We start from the raw sequence: 22,154 nt of genomic DNA, 5'->3' as shown, positions 1-22,154 counted from the left end.
CAAATTCATGCACATGCCTGCATGGAAATACATAAAAGCTTGTGCAGTCTCAGTGTCAGAATACTTTCATGATTTTGAGGTTAAATGTCCCATAAAATAGAAACTGGAGCATTAAAACATAGAGGAAATAAGAAATTTGATTGTTAATCTTGTGTCTAAAAAAACACAAAGAAAGACAACAACAAAACTATAAGTATGTCACATTTTCCCTGTGGAAAGCAGGGACAGCAAAAATGTAGATGAGTGGGTAAGTGAGTTAGCTCCTCCCAGCCAGCTTGTGGAGACAATAACTCAAAAGTAATAAAGGCTTGGTCTTATACACCAATTTTAAATAAATGAGGTGAAACAATATTGTATCTGGTTAACTTTGACACCCCAGATCGATCATTATAGCATCTTTGATTTCCTTATATAATATCCTGTAGACATCTCTGCCACCTGTTGAGTGGTGAGTGGACACTACATACATTATTACAAACAGCTATGATTGAAACTCATGCATTTTGTCTGCCTTATCAATACTGGACACACTGTGTACTCATTGCTACGCTATGCCCAGCTAACCCAGCAACTGCATTCAGAAACATGATGCTTACCACATTCACCCTATTGAGGTGTCAAATCCTGCAAACTCACAAAATCTCAGAGAGGTCGCCGCTCTGCGAGATGTCAACATTGAGAAATTTAACCGCTACAAGGGGACAACAGCAATAACATCACAGTATATTGTGTCTAAAACTCTCGTGAATATATTATCTAGATGTTTGGATGTCGTTATTGTGTTTGTTTTTAATGTAAACATGCGAGACACTTAAGTGACTTCTCCCTTATTTTCAATGGAAATTGTCGTGAGCCACAGTTTAAGTCATTCTGGGGGAAAGTGAGTTTACTTTTTATCTCCCTGCTTCTTGTCCTTTACAACACTGTTTGTGCTGTTTGTTCCATAGTAATATATAGGATGTCTGAAATTGGGTTTGTGTTTATGGAAATCTACGAGGGTTGAATGTAGCAGACACGGAATATTTGGAATGTTTGTTTTAGCAAGTTTTCAGGGTCTTGCAGTATCTTATAAATGTTATGAAAGGCAGCCAAATTTACATTTTGGTAGTATAATGTTCATGTGGTTTCTCTGTGTTGTTTTGATTGCAGTGCCTCTCTTGCATGCAAAGGATTATGGGATATCTCAATAGGGTGAATGGGCAAATTCTGGATCACAGAATGAGAAAGTAGAACTGGAATTAAACAACAGAATGTGTGGTTGGGAAGGATGCCAAAACTGTTCATTGGTGCTGCAAATTAGTTATGCCTAACTCAAAACACTGCTCCAGAACATTTTGAAACCTGTTTCACACTGTTTTCAATCAAAAAAGGAAGACATCAAGAGCTATGCTAAATGGTGCCTTAATACATTCCCAAGTGATTTCCAGCAAATGCTTCTTAATGTTCCAGTTGATTTGCTCTGACTCGTTTTGAAAAATATTAAAACACAAGTGAATGAATTACGATGCCACCAGTTTTGAATGTCGGGCTACAGTGGGGTTGCTTTTGATTAACTGTATTAAGAGTTTCTGCAAAATGCTTAACTGAATGTCTTGGACATGATATGGGAACTATCATATAACACACCTGGTTACATTCACTAAATGCTTTATTAACTCATCACAACAGTTTAAAAAATAAAAACTAAGTCTATGCATTTGTTGTTTTTTATACTGAATTCGCTGGCTCATAGAATAGAAAAAACTGTCTAATTGCTTGAAATTCAAAAAAGTAAAGGCAGACAAGAATTTCTTTCTTCACTTGTGCTCACAGCTAACACCTAAAATGTGTCTATAAATCATCAAACAACAAACAGTAATGAGGTGAAAAAACGAGTTTTGCTATTGGTCATTTTTTTATCCCCTGTTGTTTTATTTATTTATTTATTTTACTTTTTCATTCCTTTAATTTCCCTGGAGACATCCTGAAATTTTAGAAAGAAAACCCACAGACTCGGACAAGGGTTCACCAACAAAATAGTGAGCTCAACCCAATCTGCGTGTCAGAACAAGGTCAGCGAATGACCAGTTTGGGTGCAAACACCTTTACTGATTTGTGAAGACCTGCATGTAAGTGATGTTGTGTATCAAGTGATCCACCAGCATTTGGTAATATTTGTCTGTGGACATAACTCAAAAAAGTAAATGATTTTGAAGACATTTTGTGAAGAGGCATTCTGTGAGGTGAAGTCATGTAAATTTTGAGTTAGCTTCAAGTCTGATTAAAAACATTTCTTTTCATTGCAAAGGCCTTCAATCATAATCAAAATCAAGTATACTACATGCCCTGTGATACACTGGCATCCTGTCCAGGGTATAGCCTGCCTCACACTCTATGACTGCTGGGATGTGCTCCAGCCTCCCTCATTCTGCTTAAATGAAGTAAGTGGGTGTAGAAAAAGGATGAAGTGCTCCACATTATTTATCTGATCAGAAAGATTCCAAAAAGGCATAGCTTGGACTATCTATGATGGAACATTGCACCGGTCATGTCGTAAAACTAGCCAAAAAGGTAAGAAATGTCTATTTCAGTTTGTACAAGGGTCATAAGTTGCTCCAATTTTGGTACAAAGTTAAGGGCCCAGGGCAGCACGGTGGCTTAGTGGTTAGCACTGTTGCCTCACAGCAAGAAAGTCATGGGTTCAATTCCCGCCTCTGGCCTTTCTGTGTGGAGTTTGCATGTTCTCCCCGTGTTTGCGTGGGTTTCCTCCAGGTGCTCCGGTTTCCTCCCACATCCAAAGACGTGCAGGTTAGGTGGACTGGAATCATTAAATAAGCCATAGGTGTGCGAATGGGTGTGAATGTGTTTGTCTGTTTGTGGCCCTGCGACAGACTGGCATCCTGTACTGGGTGTAACCCGCCTCGCGCTCTATGACTGCTGGGATAGGCTCCAGCCCCCCGCGACCTTTGATTGGACTAAGCGGTTGAAGATGAGTGTGAGTTAACGGCCCCTTCACACATAACACGAAAGACGCAGAAACCGGAAGAAAATCTGCGTCAACCAAAAATGAAATGGGGAACCACAAGATATTCCACGTGCCGTCAGGACGGACGCCACGGTCGGACAGGCATGCACAATACCGCGGCGACAGTTTCATGCATATTGGTGTTCGCAAGGAGAGCAAAAATGTAATAAAACGCCACAATTTATCATACTTAATTCCTGTTGTAAAGAGTGAGTTTAGCCTCCGTCTGGACATACACCAGAAAGTAATGAAATGACATGGATTAATGTTCTCTCTAAAGATATGTGCTCGAGCCGGCCGGTCCCCGTCTCCTGAAGAGTCGGGCTCTTGCGTTGTGAACACATGCAGCTGGCATGGCATGTCCAGCGCGCAGCAATCCACTGCACATATGATTTGTGTTTTAATTATTACAATGTGGGGAAATTCCACAGTGACACTTGCCTCGCGGGGGTGTCCCATGGGGTGAGTTCCTGCATGGCATGATACTCACCAGCGTTGCGGTGCGCTGATGAAGCAGTCAGTTTTAATTTATTCCCACGTGAGGGCAGCATGCTGACGTCCGCACTTCACAGTACAGTTATGTGAGGTCATATACTACAAGCCACCACTGGTGTCCCCAGCTGTGACTTGCCAGCACAGATATTTGAACAGCTGCACATCGCAGGGGGAGGACACACCCACCTCTGTCAGTGGACCTCGGCAGCTCACAGAACAAAAAGGCTCACTCTCTGTTGCTTTGTTCTGTGATGGTAATTTTATGTATGTATTATTATGTGTTTGTCCTGCATCTGTCTAATGTCTGTGTTGTAATGTAACACTGTCCTGCATCTGTCTAATGTCTGTGTTGTAATGTAACACCTTGCAGGCATAGTCATGTCCAGTCGGCGATCAGCTGACATGCGCCGTATGTCCACAGCAAAGTGTATGAGCAAAGCGATCACAATGAATGAGTTCACATCTTCACCCTTATTTGTTTAATTTAATTTCCACTCCTTTCTGTCTGTCATGTAAACTACGTGGAAGTGACATCGGCCAGCCAGGTGGCTTCACACTCAGACACTGGCCGGTGTTCTGTCGAGATGAGGTGCATCGTCGAGCACCTCAGCTCGACAGATAAGTCTGTCAAGCTGAGGTACGTCGTCGAGATGAGGTTCCTCGCGTAAGTGCATATGTGTGTGCACTGAAAAAATTACTTGACGAAGTTCGCTTATTTTGATGGGCAAGTAAATGTATGAATTGTTCATCCGAACGTAGTAATGTATAAAATCTACTCAGTATAAAATGATAAGTATTTTTAACCTGGAGTTAGCTTATTTCAACAGGCAAAATATACATATACATACATTTATGCTCCTAACGTAAAATACAGAAAATGTTTTACTTACTAGGCTATAAATACACTGAATACAATTAATAAAATAAAAACTTTGACGGAAAAAACAAAACAAAAAATGCGCAGTTGCACGTTGAGCGAGTTACATCATCTCCACATGTGCAGTTGCGTGAGGCACCTCATCTCGATGGGTGACGTCTTCAAGTCTAGGGTAGAGCGATGTGCGCATGCGTGCGCATGCGCAGTAGCGCGAGCACCTCATCTCGAGGTTCACCGGTCCACATGAGGGCGTGAGCGCCCACCCACACATGTGCAATGCATGTTCTCCAGCTCAGTTGCAGTACACAGCAGTCAGCTGGTCCACCAGCGCACTGAGCTGGACAGCAACCGGACTCTGAGACCTTCAGCCACAACTGACGATGTTGGATTCATGGTGTGTGTGAGTGTGTGTGTGTGTGTGTGTGTGTGTGTTGGTGGCGGGGGAGACAACACACTCCACAAACCATTTGTGTTGGGAGGGGCGGACAATGATGACACACTCCACGCGCCATTTGTGTGTGTGTGTGGGAGGAGGGTCGGCACAATTACACCCATGTGTGTTGCTAGGTGACGCCACACTCATCGGACACTTTGATAATTTTCACAGACAGGTCGAAGGTGGTTGCCTGTTGTCTACTATCGTGCCAGCTGCGCAAACAGCCCTGCCTTTTCTAAGTGTCCAGCGAGCAGTGTTAGATGTTCATATGCGACACCTGGACAGCTGTTCTAATATCTGTTTGCACATGAACACCTGGACTTTGGACGACATTGAATGAACATGCACAGGACATTCACTGTCTTCCGGCCACTTGTGTGCTCAAATGGTTATGGAGACAGCTGTACGAGGTGTTTGAGCGGGTCCGATTTTTCACGAATGGCATGCAATTCCTCCTTTGTGCGTTGCAGCACTAGTCAGCTTCAATCATGTTATGTGTGAAGGGGCCTTAAGCATTTTATTGGCTGACTCAATAAATTAATAAATAGAATAGTTTTGACTATACTGAATGCTTGATTTCCAAAGTAAAGCTCAAACAATGTCGACAGCCATTGGATTCTAAGACATACAGTAGTATGTTATTCTGGAACTGTCAGGCTTAGCGTAGGCATGGCTCAAACAGAGTAGGACACACATGTGAACTCACACAACTGATGGACAAGAAAAAAAGGTGTAATGAGTATAACAAGCAGGGAGTCGGTACACAGGAGGTCCAGCAGCGAGGCAAACAGACAGACGTGAGACTGAGGCATGGTCCAAAAAACAGGCAGAGGTTAAAAAAAAAAACAGAGCATGGTGGAGTTCAGAGGCAAAGAGAAAAAACAAGGTTGAGGGCAAGACAAGGTCAAATACTGGCAGGCAGATAGCAAGACAAAACAGGACTAAATATGAAGACTGAAAAGTGAAATACATTCAACAATCTAGCAGGGAACTGTGGGACTATGAGGGCTTAAATAATGGGCAGGATAATCAGGGCGTGAATATGGAATAGGTGTGAGGAAGGTTCTTGAAAGGGCATGACTGAGAAACACAAAGGCAAGTGCAAGAGAGAAGAGAGACAAAAAGCAAAGAAGACCAAAGCAAAATAAATAAGTGATTGAAAAAAACAACAGTGAAAAACATGATGTGCCCAAGATAAACAATAATTAATGTGACCAAACAAAAGGGGCAAAACTAGGCACTAAAGTGACAATCCTAAAAAGAAGACAACAACCAAATTAAGTACTATGACCAAAACTAGAAGGAAACTGACACTGGCTAAAGTATAAATGTAAATACAATAAACTACAATAAAATGGCAACACAAACTATTACCTAAACAGAAAATAAATTATGAACAGAAAAACAAAACCAGAGATTACAGAATACAGATGATGCAATTCTGAACAACACAAAATAAATGATAAACAGAGAACACAATAAATAACTAATGGAACATAACCAGATTACAAAACACAGAAGGTAAATGAAACAAAACCAGAAACTACAAAATCACCAACAGAACACCACAAGAAAATGAATGATGAACAGAAAAAAAACAATGATAAAAGGAGCATGACCAGAATAACAACACAAATGCTCAGAATGTGGAAGCCGACATGAGTCCAAAACGGGCAGGATCAGGACATGAATGTGATAACTCAGCAGAACACATTGTGCAAACTATTCCTTTTTACAAGCTGATTATCTCAACCAATAATTTGCATAATTGAATTTGTTTTTCATCACTTGAGGTGGTACCAAAAACTTTCTTGGCCCATGGACTAAGGCTTTCCAGGCCAGATTCTGTTTAATTTTTGATGATGAGAAGTTGAAACTGTGGGCACAATCCAACAAGCAGGCATTTACCAAATGTACAATTTTGCAATTTCAATGGGAATGTTAAAAAAAAAAAAATGAGTACAAAAAACATTGATTTTAAAAGTAAAAGCATCCATATGTTCTGACCCTTTGTTTCCACCACAACAGTGGGTAAAGGAGAGGAAAAGACAGCCTTTGACTCAATTCACAGCCATCAGCATTGTATTGTGCTTGTATAGTAGAAGTGTTTCGATTTAACATCATTTTTTTTTTTTTTTTGGGGTCATATCTCAAAATCCTCTCAGAAATAACCAGCCTAACTGCTGCAGTGATGGAAACAGAGATTTACTTAGAAGCAATCCCTTTGAGTGGTCAGGGTTCAGAGCGTGTGTGTTTGTAACATGATGACCTCTGCTGGGTGCTTTACTGTGCAGGAGGACGCCATGGACTCCAAATCCTTTTTGATTTCCAATAACCTGTCCTGTACTCTAATAGCTCTCTGGGAGTAGACAGCCATTAGGGGACCAAAGTGAAAATGACAGGTTCAATTGAGTGTGAGCGTGCCATGAAGGAGAAGAAGGTGTGTTAGTATGACTACCTTACACAAAAAGTGTGCCCTCAATAAGCCAAAACACAATCACTGTAACTCTGAGGGTCACTGCGGGAGCCATGAACAATTTGTAATATATTGGGAAAAAATATGTATACAGTATACAACAAAGAGGGAAAATAAGAGGAAGACAGGGAATGACACAGTACAAAAAACTGTGAATAGGTACTTTACAATGATAAAGTATATAAATCTTTTGGACAACAGCCTTATTCAACACAGTAAGAGCAACACTTTGCACATATGTGAGTTTGACACTAAATTGCCGCTGATTTCATTTTTGTGCAAGTTGACCCTGCACTCCATCCAGTTGAGAAAGGCCAGTAAATCAAGAAAATCCCACAGAAGGATAAAAAACCTCAAAGAATTTATTGATAACCTTTAAAAGCTCTAAAAGCAAAATTAATTGAAGTGGAAGTGAATCGATCGCCGTCTTGGGTAAGAGCAAATCAAACATTATTCATTCCTTCTACCAACACTGAGGGGCTATAGTTTTTTTTTTTAAATTTATTTATTTTTTTAACCCTTATATGCTATGGAAAATGAAAGTTTGACAACCACAACCCAAACACGGCATTCTTATTAGAACTCAATGCAATGCAATCCATGCAAACTGTGTCAGAACACCAGCTTGCATCAGGTCAAAAAATAATTAAATTGGTGTAGTAAGTATAGTTGAGTGGAAATACATGGAAATGCATGTGCATGTATTATAGAAATATAAACAGTGGCATACTCTATGATAAATCTGTCCGGAGGAGTTGGTAATCAAAAACTGTGTGACTGTGCAAGAAGAGTAATGTGGGGAGCCACCAAGACCGTCTCTGAAGGAGTTATAGGCTTTGGCAACTGTGACTGGAGGAACTATACATAGTGCAATATTTATGTTAACAATAAAATAAAAAAATCAGAAAGTAGTGATAAACCTTGAGTTTATTACTCACCATCATGTCATCATACAGCTCATCAATAACTAATATGTCAAAAAAGCTCAAGCAAGATCAACAAGCCAAAGAAGATATTATCCCATTGACTAAGATAAAAATAGCTCAGTAACCTTAATTTATTTGTATAGTGATTTAACATGTTAAATCGCTATAGTGTTTCAAAATATTACAATCAATAAAAAGCAATACATAATGTAATACCAAATCAGTTGATGCATTGTATACATTTTTTTTTTCTGATTTGACTCTGTTATTAAAACAAAGGTTTTTTTTTTTTCATCTGGTGCATCAAAGTTAACTGTCTCATCAATACTTCTGCATTATCTTTTCTTTTAAAGGCAAAAGTTAGTCAGTCAGCAATGCAGAGGTTCAAAGGAACCTATAAATAATGCAACTTCACTTATTTTTTTCATTGTTACTTCAGTACAGTTTCTGAATAAAAACACTGCGAAGAATAAAAATACTACAATCTGAGTTCATTCACTTATGTTTTGCCATGTTTCAACACCAGATAGGGCCAATCAACTGGAGTATATCTTTTGAAACAGTTGGTGATGTAATTTTGATATGTACTCCAGAACAATGTCCCAAATCATGGGTGCTGCAACGTTTCTGGACCAGTGTTTTTAGTTTAATATAACAAAATTTACAGCACTTACAGAATGTGTTGTATCATCCCTAACTGCACGTTCTATACATTTTTGAATTCCTGTGTTGCATAAAAGTGTTGTAGGATATTTCATCCTGTATTTGTTCATATAGAAAACTACACCACATTATTTGTCTGATCATAAAGATTCCCAAAAAAGGTATAGTTTCAGCTATCTGTGACTGAATGTTATGGAGTTATGAGGTAAAAGCAGCAAGAATGGTGACAAAGGTCAGTTTCAGTTTGTACAGTGGGCAAAAGCTAAAGTTGCTCCATTAATGTTGCTCCAGCTGTATTTGTGCTGAATTTGATGCTTGTATCACCATTTGAAGGATTGTTTCAGTTATCTTCTGCACTAATAAGCCAACAGAGAATGAACCAGCTGCTGTCTGTTAGCTTAAACGTGTATATAAGGCAACCCGAACAAAAGGAGAAATGCTGCTTTTAACAACCTGGACCTCATTTCTGGCATGAAATATGGTTGTTTACTCACCAATGTAGGTTTGGTGTCATTAGAAGTCCATAGTTCAAATGACGTGTTCAGTTCAAATCTGGAGCAAACATTTTTCTTCTTTTACTAAGGTGGATTAGAACTTTTTGTGGTACACAGCACAAACTACTGGACAGGAGGAACCTAGCAGTCAATGTGACTCACTGATTTGAAAATGCAGGTCTTTCAAACAGACGTGCAGTGCCGTAACATGTCAATCATCTGTGTCCAATCAGATTTCAGGGGAGTCCAGTGAAACCCTGGCCTCCACTCCCACTCCACCCATGCCAGGACGTGTTCAACATTTCACATTTCCTGTTTCACTGTGACTGATAAATTGGCACCTAATGCTCGACTGTGAACTTGCCACTGAGTTCCCACAAGATTCCATGGGATCTCGTCTGCCAATCCAGGAAGTGTTGATCCAGGACGTGTTTGACATTTGAACATTTCCTGTTTTACTATGGATTTGAAAATTGGCACTTGTCATTTAGGATGCCCTGTACCATGAGCGAGCTTCATGCCGCTGCGTGACGTGTCGTTCATATTAATGCTGTCACGGCCTGGAACAACAATTCCACATCATATCTCCTACAGCGTTAGAAGGTAATAATTTGTATATTACAGCGTTGAGATCCATTCAGCTCTGAGCCTGATGCATGCAATGACATGTTCCTGCGCATGAGACCATGGAGAAGCGCAGCTGCCCGTGGTATATACAGATACGATGGAGATAATAGTTCACATTATTTATGTCGCCCACGGGACGGAATAGACAAATATCTGTACTGTAAGGTCTATAGCGGCTATAACAGCCTGTTCAGAGTTTGCAGCGGCGTGCACGCAGCAACAAGCTTAATTAAATTCTTCAGCCATACTGGGTAAAGAATTTAAGCCCACTGGTGTAGAAATGTAGATCCATTTCTGGTTGCCATAGCAGCTCTTTTAAACTGCCACTGTTTAAAGTCCCTCATATCTGGTGTGGAGACTGCATGAGGATTAGTTTTTGGCTCCATCATTCAGCTCAAGCTCGTCTCCTAAAAACAGGATGGAGCAATGGACACCCAAATCCATTTCAAGAATTTTGCTCACCATTGCCTTAGTTTACAAAATATTCAGTCTCATTTATGAACGTTTACGCAAATATAATTTACATCCAAAATTGGAGTTGCACAATTTGGAAAAATAATGTTTTGCTGGTATGACAGAATTGGCCAGACACCAGTTTATTAGGGCTGAGTTTGACTTAAAGAATGTCAAATACAACACAATGGCTCCCTGTCAAAAGTAAATTTAATTAATTCTTTAATGTTTTGAGAAGACCATGGGACTTTTTGTTACAAAATGTTTATGTACCCCAAGGTGTATGTAAGCTTTGTGAACCGTAGATTCATGTTACAGTAATGAACAGAACAGCTACAGAAATAAGCATCGACTGTCATCACACACAAACACAGTTTCCTGTTATCAGCTGTAAGCACACACAAACACATATGAATGCACAAAATCATGCACACATGCACACACCAATACAGGCAAAAGCAAAAAAGTATGTGCACACAAACTGAGGCACACTTTCTGTTTGATCCAGCTTCACATCTCGTCAATTATTTAACATTCTGCTCCTAGAAATCGCCTTAAAGAGGGTATAAAACATGTACGAGGCCCACATTTGGAAATAAAAAAGAACATTGGCTGTGTTTAAATGCAATGTAGAGAAGTAATGGTTGATTTAGAATTAATTTTTTGGCACAGTTGTTCTTTAATTTACATTTTTTAATATCTTAAAAATGTTGATTTCCTCTTTCCTTTAATTCAGTGATCACAGTACTTAGCCTGTAAGAACATATGGCAGTAAGTGAGTGAATGTGGAATAACCTCTTTGGAGTAAAATGTTTGTTTGTTTTTTTTCCGTTAGTACCAGGGGTGGTGGCCAAGCAGTTAAGTGTGCTCACACCCTGCTCAGCGTGCTGCTGTCATTGGAGTGACATTTCTGGTATTTTGGCATTGTGGGATAGCTAACTGGACTACTTTGGCCTTACCTAGCACTGAATTTGCTGACATGAGAAGATGCTGCTGGATGAGTGTGAGTATACTGACTTACGATCACTTAGGCATAAAAATAGGAGATACGCAAGTTCTAGTGCCAAATATACTAGTGATTTTTTTGTTACCCATGAAAACACACTGTCATCACAGGTTTGGGAACTACTTTTTGTGCAGGAATTCATCAGGCACGTTGGCCGCAGGCGTGTACTAACACAGAATATAAAAAAACTGTATAGTTGTTCAGCCAAAATGAGAGCGTTCACTTTTAGCTTGCCATAAGCTAGGGGCACGCATGGGAGTATGGTGTGCTCAGTTTCAGTGTGGAAGTTTCCTGGTTCAAAACTCACCCCTGCCCATTCTCCATGCATTACGGAGTTGCATCAGGAAGGATTAATGTTTTTATGTATTTCCATGTGAGGACAGCAAGCACACACACACGTGTCCGTCAAAACACGGTACAGCAACAGCTGCTGCTGGTGGCGGCCAGCCACACCCCCTGTCCGGTCAGCGCACAGACCAATGTGTCACTCTGTGATCAGATGAGAAGCGCTTCGCCTGTGTGTGTGTGTGTGGGGGGGGGGGGGATATGTGTTAGGGGGAGCTGGGGGAGTATGTGAAACACATGCACACATTTTGTGGAGGGGGCCAACACTCTGGCATGCCACATGTGTAATTGGCAACTTCACAAATTTCACATCCAGCTCGACAGTGATCATCTACTCTACTGACTGTTTTACTGCTAATAGTGTGAATGGCCACACATTTTTGCCAAGGGAGCAGTGTTAGTTGTTTGCATGTGTCACATGGAATTTGGCCGACACCTGCCGCGAGAGGGATTGAATGGGCTGTCACAGGGCACACTCTGTCTTTCAGCCGCTGGTGTGTGCAAATAGTTGTAGCAACAGGTGTACAAGGCGTTGGAGGCAGCTTAGATTTTACACATATAGCATACTTCATGCTTCATGCGCATTTCGGCCACATTTGTACTATGTGCGAAGAGGCCCTTAGCATTAAACAAATTTTCAAAAATTCAGAAATCTGTCAAAAAAAAAAATAATTTCTTTCATATTTGAGAGCATTATCTAGGATGGTCTGCTTTATCGTCTAACAAAGTCTGATCAGGATGTGATCTGGATTGTGGATTTGAAACCAAGTGCCTAAAAGCAATAACAAATTGTGCATAGCAGAGATAACCAATGTGGAAATGAATTCAGAAACCAGAGAGGAAATGTGATCTGCTGAAAAAGAAAAGCAAAAACACCTGCTGTGGGTCTGTGCTTCATTAATAGGCGAGCAGCAGCATTTTGCACAAGTTGGAGATGTGCAAGAGAAGACTGGTTAACACCAGCATAAAGTGCATTCCAGTATTCAAGTCTGTAGCTGATGAAAGCATGAATGGCTGTCTCAAGAGCTTGTCTACTGAGAAAAGGATTTGTACTTTAGCCAGAAGATGTAGCTGGAAAAAACATGCTTTGATAACAGAGTTTATCTGTCAATCGAACCTCATATAGCTGTCAAATATTACTCACAAATTCTTGTTACCTGCTTTTAAATAATTAGCTAGAACACCAAAGATTGAGGGTATAACATTCAGCATGCCAGAATGCCCAAACACAATCACCTCAGTTTTACTGTCATTCAGGAAAAGGAAGTTTTGAGACGGCCACTGCTTTACATCATGAATACAATGAAACAATGAAGACAAAGCTTTGCTCCCATTAGTCCTCATATCCAGATAGATTTGCAGATTATCTGTATAACAATGAAAGGGCAGGTTGTGCTTAGCTATGACTGACTCGAAAGGCAACATGTACAATGAAAATAGAATAAGGCCAAGAACAGAGCCCTGTGGTACTCTACAAGAAAGAGGAGCATTTGATGAGGAGAGGTCACCAAGCCTAACAGAATTTAAACCACTTATGTACATGTCCTGGTTAAAGAGGTTCTCAGTAGGACCACACTGTCAAAGCTACTGTGATGTCCAACAGAACCAATACAGCAGGATTCCCTGCATCAACAGAGTGATGTCATTACCTACTTTTAAAAGTACTGACTCAGTGCTGTGTCATGATCTAAATCCAGATTAGAATTTATCAAGAAAGTGTGTTTTCCGAAAATGACTGTAACTGTATAAAAACAAACTTCTCTAAAACCTTAGAAAGAAATGGAAGGTATGAGGCAGGCCTAAAATGGGACAAAACTTGTGAGTCGAGGTTGTTTTTTGTTTGTTTGTTTGTTTGTTTTTTGAAGAAGAAGAAGAAGGGGCCAAACCACAGCATGTTTAAAAGCAGCTGGAACAGACCCTGAACCAAGACAAGTGTTGATAAAAGTTAGGATACCTGGCCCGATAGTAATAAAAAACACTTTTTGGACCTTAGCAGAAACAACATCTAAAGGACAACTTGTATGGTTCAAGAGTTTCTCTACCTCAGTAAGGGAAGAAAGAGAAATGGGCTCAGAATGCTAGAGCACAGAAGAATTTGCATGAATAAGGGCCCCTTCACACATATGTGTCATGAAATTGGGCGAAAGACACAGAAACCAGCTGAAACTCTGCGAACAAAAACACTAAATGGGGAACCGATAAACATTCCACCTGCTGTCGAAAGGGACACACGGTCGGTCAGGCGTGCATGATACCGCATGGATGGTTTCGTGCCCGCTCGTGTTCGCACATGAAAAGCCGTGCACACAGCAGCAGAAGAAAAAAATAAAAAACACCACAATTTATAATACGTAATTCCTGTTATAAAGAGCAGACTTAGCATCTGCCTAGACGTACACCAGGAAGTAATGAAATGATGTGGATTACTGTTCTCCCTTTTATGTTTTTTACATGAATTACCTGATGCGCTCCTCTCATGAAGACATCAGCCAGCTCCTGTGTCATGAAGAGCCAGCTCACGTTTCTTGAAGAGTCAGCTCCCGTATCATGAACACATCAGCTGGCATGGCATATCCAGCACGCAGAGATCTGCTGGTGACCGCATTGCAAATGTGATATTTGTTTTAATTTTTACAATGTGGGGAAATCTGGCAGATACACTTGCCTCGTGGTGGTGTGCAGCATTGCGGTGCACTGACTCGGCAGCCAGCTGATACGTGATATGTGTTTTAATTTATTTCCACGTGAGGACAACATGCTAACGTCCACGCCTCATGGAGAAATTATGCGAGGTCATGTTCTACAAGCCACTACAGGTGTTCTCCAAATGTGACTTGTGAGCATAGATATTTGAACAGCTGAAGGTCGCAGGGACACTCCCACCTTTGTCTGCAGACCTCGTCAGCTCACAGAAGAAAAGGCTCACTCTCTGTTCCTTTGTTCTGTGATTTTTATTTTATGTATGTATTATTATTTTTTTGACCTTCATCTGTCCAATGTCTTTAATTTAACACCTTGCGTGCATGGTCAAGTCCATGCACACAATGACAGTCAGCAGTCAGCTGACAGGTGCTGTATGTCCACAGCAAAGCGTATGAGCAAAGTGATCACACATGAATGAATTCATGCCTTTACCCTTATTTGTTTTATTTAATTTCCACTCTTACTGTCTGTCACATATACTATAATTTATATGGTGGAAGGGACATCAGCCTGCCCGGCCAGCTCCTTAATTTCACACCATGCCGTGCACTCAGACACTGGCCACTCCTCATGTGATCATGTCTGTACGTAATTATTAGCATGTCATAAGGGCATGAACGCGTTATTATTATTAAAGGAAGACAAGGTGTGCAGATAAATAGCTTTCTTATGTCGTTCAGGTACGTTCATTCATTCATTTTCTGCTTATCTGGGTCCCGGTCACCAAGCAGTTCATCACACACATCCTTCTCCTCAGCCAAATCCACAGAAAAAGACACACCTCGCCCAGATTTGGGAAACTGGGGCCTCCTTCTGCAGCCAAGCCTGTGGGGGGAGCTCCAAGGAGAGCGCCTGGTGGCCGGATCTACAACTGTGGGACTCGGTCAAGCTCAGCCTGAAAAATCAACATGGTGTCATCTCTATGTGGGCTCATCACCCACATAGGGAGGGTAAAGGTCTAGTACACTGTGTTACGGACATTGGACAGGGGCAAATGCCCACTCGGAGACATGTTCATTCATTCATTCATTCATTCATTCTCCCAGCAGTCACAGAATGAGAGAGATCATCATTATTATTATTATTATTATTATTATTATTATTATTGTTGTTGTTGTTGTCGTTATGTAGCTCCTTTGGTTTCGTAATAGTTTTCATACCAGAGGAAAAGCTGAAGGATGTGGGTGGGGAGAGGGACATCAAGGGTAAGTACTATATTACATACTGAGATATGTGGAGAGTTTTATCAAACTCTCCACATTTTTAGTAGCATGGCTTTCTTCGGTGTATGACTGCACTTAAGGCTACAATTATCCTTTAACTTCCAGAGAGTAATTACATGGAATGCAAATCATACATGTCCCACTGATATTGCACATCCTGTTAAAATTTCTTTCATTTATGGCAAAGCACGAGGATGTTTTTTTTCAGAAAAATCAGTTCACACTCTCACATGAATTTGCTGAAAATAGCAAATTTTCTTTGAGCCATGGTGTAATGTACAGGCCTTAATTATGGTTTTGTCAGCAATAAGGCTGGAAAATGGAATTAAACATTCACGATAGTGTGACTATTATTTTAAGCCATAAAAAGACTAATTTGGCCCCAGTTATTTACTGTGAGTGTGACAGTATGTCTGCACAACAGCGGTGGCAGCAAAGAGGGTGCTAAGGGACACAGAGGCAGAGTTCGCTCACTCAGCCTGCAGGCTACAGTAACACAAACATCTGGCAAAAACACTCTTGAAAGGTTCACACACAGTTATGCAATCATATTGGCACACATCGGAACATGTGTAGCCACACACGCGTGGAATCGGAAATAAACACAAACACCTCTGGGCCAAAATAACATGAATCTGAGTTCCTTCACTGCAGCCCCTGAGGGCAGAAAAAAGAAAGTCCTTCCATGGCCCTGCAAGTGCCATCTGAAGTTGGCTATGGGGAACAGCCTGGATGAAGGATGCCCTCCTTCTCAATCTGTGGTCATAGGGATGCCAGGGCCATAGTGCAACAGCTTGAATCCCCGTGTCACCAAAGACCTGTACAGGTCACTGCCCCTGATTGACATACACACAAGGGTCAGTGCTCATTGTTGCAAGATGAACATTTAGCACATGTGTTTAAAATATCTCCGCCTAATATTTGGGCACCCTGAAATGTGGCAGACTCAACTGTGTGCTGATTTCTACTTTATGTGATGGCTGTATCCTGCTTAGAGGTGCAATAAGCACACTCATCTCAGAGCACGCCAGAGTCCATGTTTGCAAACATCCCACAGCTGACGGGGTATCACTTAATTTTCATTTTAGTATTGGGGATTGCCCTGTGTACCACCACCCATGTAACACAACAGGGCTCCCAAGGGTGGTGCAGGGCTGCTGAAGTTCGTGAGTGCGCTGGAATGGTAAAACTCTGGGTTCCACTGCGCTACAAGGTGTATCTGAAGATTTTAAAACCTTGCTGTCGCAGACCGAATGCCCCCCCTAAAAACTGGTCCACCCTGCCTTCAATGCACACGCGTCATTTCGGACCACAGCAGCACTTCTGAGATGGACTCTCTACAACTAAAGCGATCAAATGGATTAATGGGATTATTAACCATCAGATGACAAGGTAAAACCTCTTAAATCATTCTAAAGTCGGTTTTAATCAGAAACAAGGCCGTTTTAAGCAGAAAACAAGGAGATAATCGGCAAGTCGTTACTGATGCTTTGAAATGATCTAGGCACCGCAGCAGCTGTGGTGGTCTGATCGGTCCACTGGCTTTTATTATGAAATATTGCTGAATTTATGTGGAATGATTGTTTTTATAAATTATAAATAAATCTTACTGCCCCCCCCCCCCCCCCCATATTAGTTTGTCAGTATTGCAACTGTATCAGGGGCCTCTCTGGGCCCTTGTCAATCATGGGCCCCTAGAATCCTTCTCCTTATTCTCCCCTTTTCGGCAACCCTTCTCAGAGTTGATATGGGTGTCTTGGTAAGATCTCTCTTTCTTTCTCTTGTGTCGTTACTCAGTTTTTAAGAGCTGCCTTTTCCAGATAGATTGATCATACAGTACCATACTGAATTTCTGTATGATTCAAGTTCGAGACATATTCAGTGGATGTGGAAATGTTCATGTTTCAATTTTCTGATTTTTTGATTTGTATGAACAATAATCCTGAAATTTAGTTTGTCTAATAACCTGCAGCAACAAAGTTGGAGGAGGTTATGTTTTCCCCCCTGTTTGTTTGTTTGTTTGTGAACAGCCTGGAACCCACAATTTTTCATATACAGTATCATTATGAATTTTTACTGAAGATTCATATCCTGATAGACAAGAACTATTCTGTTTTCAAGGTCATTTGTTAAAGGTCAAAGTCAGCTCTACGAGCGCGGTGCTCTAGTTACGTATGGCTTCCTTAAAATGGTCAGACTCTGTACAAAAATGATAGCAATTCCTTAATGGCTAATGCAGTATTTTTGTTGATCCTTTTCAATTGAAGCTATAAATATATATTTCAATCATGTTTTGGTTGTGTCATTTCCACACCACTGTGGTGGTGTAAAGAGGCAAAATTAGGGGTAAGTAAAGGTCCAAATATTTATGTGGCTTACTGTATTTCCTACAGTCAGTTGATATGCGGGGATCCCTATGATCTTTTCTAGTTGCTGTGGTCTTTAACAATGAGGTACCTGCATGCTGGCTAATACTCAGAGAACTGCAATATATGGTCATATTGTCAGTACAATATGATAGATGTCTAAGCAATGCTGTATACCTTTGAGTTTCCCCAGTGGTGTAGTCTACATTTTTGAAGTGGGTAGACTGTGTTTTTTTGCCCGTCATCAACCCCGTGCGTTGCGCCCCCGGTTATTAACATTTTTAACACCATAACAACAAATAGATCTATACTTTCCATCTGATCATTTATATTCAATATTTGCCAGTATAAATGTGAGAAATATGTCAGAATGTAAGTAAGTAATTTGTACCAATTGCAAAATATAGTATACAACAGTAAATCTAAAAGAGTGATTAAAAAATACAAAGATCAAATACATTTATTTTTTGGCATCTGAAAACGTAATTTAACAAAGAAATTTAATCAGGTCATAAACCAGGAATAAACAATGTTTAAATCCAGCCAAAAGTATCATATGCAAGCTACTGTGTATTAACAGTAAATAAGACAACTTTAAGTCACAGTCACTCCAAAAAAAAAGTGACTGTGACTCCTTGTTATTAAGAAAGAAAAGTTCTCTTAACAATAATAAGGAGCAGATTATTGCCTCCCACCTAAGTATATTGCAAGAGTTCACTTTTCCTCCCTCTATTTAGTACCGGATATGAGCCTGTACTGCAAAATTCAGCAGCTGCAAGATTCATCCTTCATATAATCTGCATACCCCCGTGTTGTTTGTGTAGGGTTTAGACGTATAAACAAAAACAAAACAGAACACACCGGTCTACATGAGCATGCACTGGCTGCAGAGCCTCACACCTCCTACCACAATGTCTGTTGAAGTTGACAGTCCATCATCAGGTCCAGACGGGGGAGTGGAACCTGTAGGCTTTGTGGAAACCTACCCAGCATAAACAAGCTCGTATTAGTATACGTTAAGTTCCATTAAAACAGCAGCTAGGCTGAAGGACAGAAGCTAGCTCCCAGAAAATTCACATACAACAATGAAAATATGGGAGATGCTTTACTTTGCAGAAACCTTTTCAACCCATGACAAAAACACTGTAGGCCAAATCAGTGGCGCAAAAGTATAGTATGAAGACAACCATGCATCTAATACCGGAGAGTATGCCACTTACCAATTCCAGTCATTTTAAAACTACACTATCCAACAGCCAACGGGACTCAAGCTCAAGAGACATCTGTAGATTACGGGCAAAACTCAAGTATTTTTTAAAAAGCTGTTTCATTTTATATTTTAACAAGAAATTAACGGATCATTAAAAATGTCCACGAATCAAAGTCAAAAGACATTTGCACAAGTAGAAGTTCTCCACTTATGGTGCTCAAATTCATATTTTAGAAATGACTCTGTCCTGATAACATTAAAGGCAATTACATATTTTGGCAAAATTACAAGTTGAAATGACCATTAAAAAAAATCATCAAGAGGTTTATGTCACAGATATCCTACTTTACAATCACACTACAGTCATTGTTAAATTATTTCCTGTTGCATTTATAATAAACATTTGTATTTATTTACAGTCTCTGTTTTTCTGGTTGAAATGAGATATAAATAATCTACCAGACTTAAAAATGTACAAATTTCCATGTTATTTTGTCTAAAAATAAATGTTTGAGGTTCCTTATGTTAAACAAGAAATGATCTAATCTGAAATAACAGGTGGTCTTAATTTACAGGTGAAAGGTTTCTAAAGAACAATTTATTGATTTATTTAGCTATTTTAATTACAAGTGTTCTAAACTTTTAGCAGTAATCAGAAATTCTGAAGTAACAAACAACAACAAAAAACATTTCCAAGGATTTTTCTTCAGAAAACTGATCCATAAATAAAATTAAGCCTTCAGTTAATTCAAAATGCTGCAGCTAGAGTACTGACAGGGACTAGAAGGAGACAGCATATTTCACCTATATTGGCTTCTCTTCATTGGCTTCCTGTTAATTCTAGAATAGAATTTAAAATTCTTCTTCTTACTTATAAGGTTTTGAATAATCAGGTCCCATCTTATCTTAGGGACCTCATAGTACCATATTGCCCCAATAGAGCGCTTCGCTCTCAGACTGCAGGCTTACTTGTAGTTCCTAGGGTTTGTAAGAGTAGAATGGGAGGCAGAGCCTTCAGCTTTCAGGCTCCTCTCCTCTGGAACCAGCTCCCAATTCGGATCAGGGAGACAGACACCCTCTCTACTTTTAAGATTAAGCTTAAAACTTTCCTTTTTGCTAAAGCTTATAGTTAGGGCTGGATCAGGTGACCCTGAACCATCCCTTAGTTATGCTGCTATAGACTTAGACTGCTGGGGGGTTCCCATGATGCACTGAGTGTTTCTTTCTCTTTTTGCTCTGTATGCACCACTCTGCATTTAATCATTAGTGATTGATCTCTGCTCCCCTCCACAGCATGTCTTTTTCCTGGTTCTCTCCCTCAGCTCCAACCAGTCCCAGCAGAAGACTGCCCCTCCCTGAGCCTGGTTCTGCTGGATGTTTCTTCCTGTTAAAAGGGAGTTTTTCCTTCCCACTGTCTCCACGTGCTTGCTCACAGGGGATCGTTTTGACCGTTGGGGTTTTTCTGTAATTGTTGTATGGCTTTGACTTACAATATAAAGCGCCTTGGGGCAACTGTTTGTTGTGATTTGGCACTATATAAATAAAATTGATTTGATCTGATTTGATAAATGAGCAGTCCTGTGACACGTTTGTTTTGTACAGATCAGTGGTTTCTGTACCGATCCATTTTGTACAGATCAGTGGTTTCTGCCATGGAAATATAGACTGGAATGGACGTGCGCACCTCAATCTATTGCTCAGGACAGGAAGGCACCATTACTAAGGGTGGAGATGTGCAAATCATCAATAACAAACTGACCACTTTTTTTGCTCTAGCGTCCTTATTTCTTAATGGATTTTAATAAATGTAGGCTTGTTTTAAAGCTATTTGAAAGCTCTTTCCAATGAACCTATGCATAGGGTGAAAAAAAAAAACTTATGTAAAATGCAGAAATTTGGGGAAATTATGACAAACTGTGCTGCTTTTTCTCTCTCCATTGTCGCTATTTGTTAACAGATTTTAATAAAAGTAGGCTTGTTTTAAAGCCCTTTAATTGTGCTTTCATGTCTGGGTAGAAAAAAAATGTTTTATGTAAAATGTGGAAATTTGGGGAAAATATGCATTCTGTTCATTTACTGTGGTGTTTTTTTTTTTCCTGTCATCATAATTCTCGATGGATTTTATAAATAAGGCCTTGTAAGTTGTATTCAAGCTGATTAAAAGCTCTAATGAACCCATACATGCCTGGATAAAAAATCCTTATGTATTAAAATATAAATCTGAAGTATGCCTTGCCATTGTGCTCATTTATCTTGCTGCTTTTTCCACTGTAATATTATTGCTAGTCTTTTAATGACAACAACATATATATGATTTTTACTAACATTTTATTTCAAGTAGATTTAAAGCCATTCAGAATTTATGACTTTTGACCCTCAGTCAGGGTAAAAAGTACCTCCTCCATCCCCTCCAACCACACCGTTCAAATTTAAATGCCGCCTGTGACCACCATGTACATATCATATTAAACAACACTGCAAATATATATATATAGACATAAATATATTTAAACATTTTTGTTTCCGTATTTGTATGCATGTGAACGCAGCTTAATGAAAAGAACTTATGGCGTTGAGTTATAGTCTCAGTATATCGATATTAAATTGTGACATAACGACTTTAAAATAGACATTTGTTTTACATAATTACATTAAGGCTCTTGTACAGTTCATTTTAGTACTGGAGAATTTGTTTTTGTAGTTGGTGCAGTTGATGGTGAAGCACTGGCTGCCTTTTTTGTCCTCATTTCGCTTCTGTTTAACTGGCTCAAGGCGCTCTGGCCGCGGCACACCACTAGTCACATGACGTCCATTCCAGTCTCTATTTCCATGGTTTCTGCCACTAGTCTT

General features: G+C 40.0%; 1 protein-coding gene across 1 annotated transcript in view; it reads right to left on the bottom strand.

Moving 5' to 3' along the window:
* LOC117526335 (MAM domain-containing glycosylphosphatidylinositol anchor protein 1) overlaps nucleotides 1-22,154 on the bottom strand; it is a 1,010,161-nt gene that overhangs the window by 404,187 nt on the left and 583,820 nt on the right. The gene's annotated exons all lie outside the window — the stretch shown is intronic.

This window comes from Thalassophryne amazonica, chromosome 2, assembly GCF_902500255.1.
Source record: "Thalassophryne amazonica chromosome 2, fThaAma1.1, whole genome shotgun sequence".
Taxonomy (NCBI): domain Eukaryota; kingdom Metazoa; phylum Chordata; class Actinopteri; order Batrachoidiformes; family Batrachoididae; genus Thalassophryne; species Thalassophryne amazonica.
The sequence above is the reverse complement of the archived record's forward strand: the minus strand, read 5'-3'. Positions and strand labels throughout refer to the sequence as shown.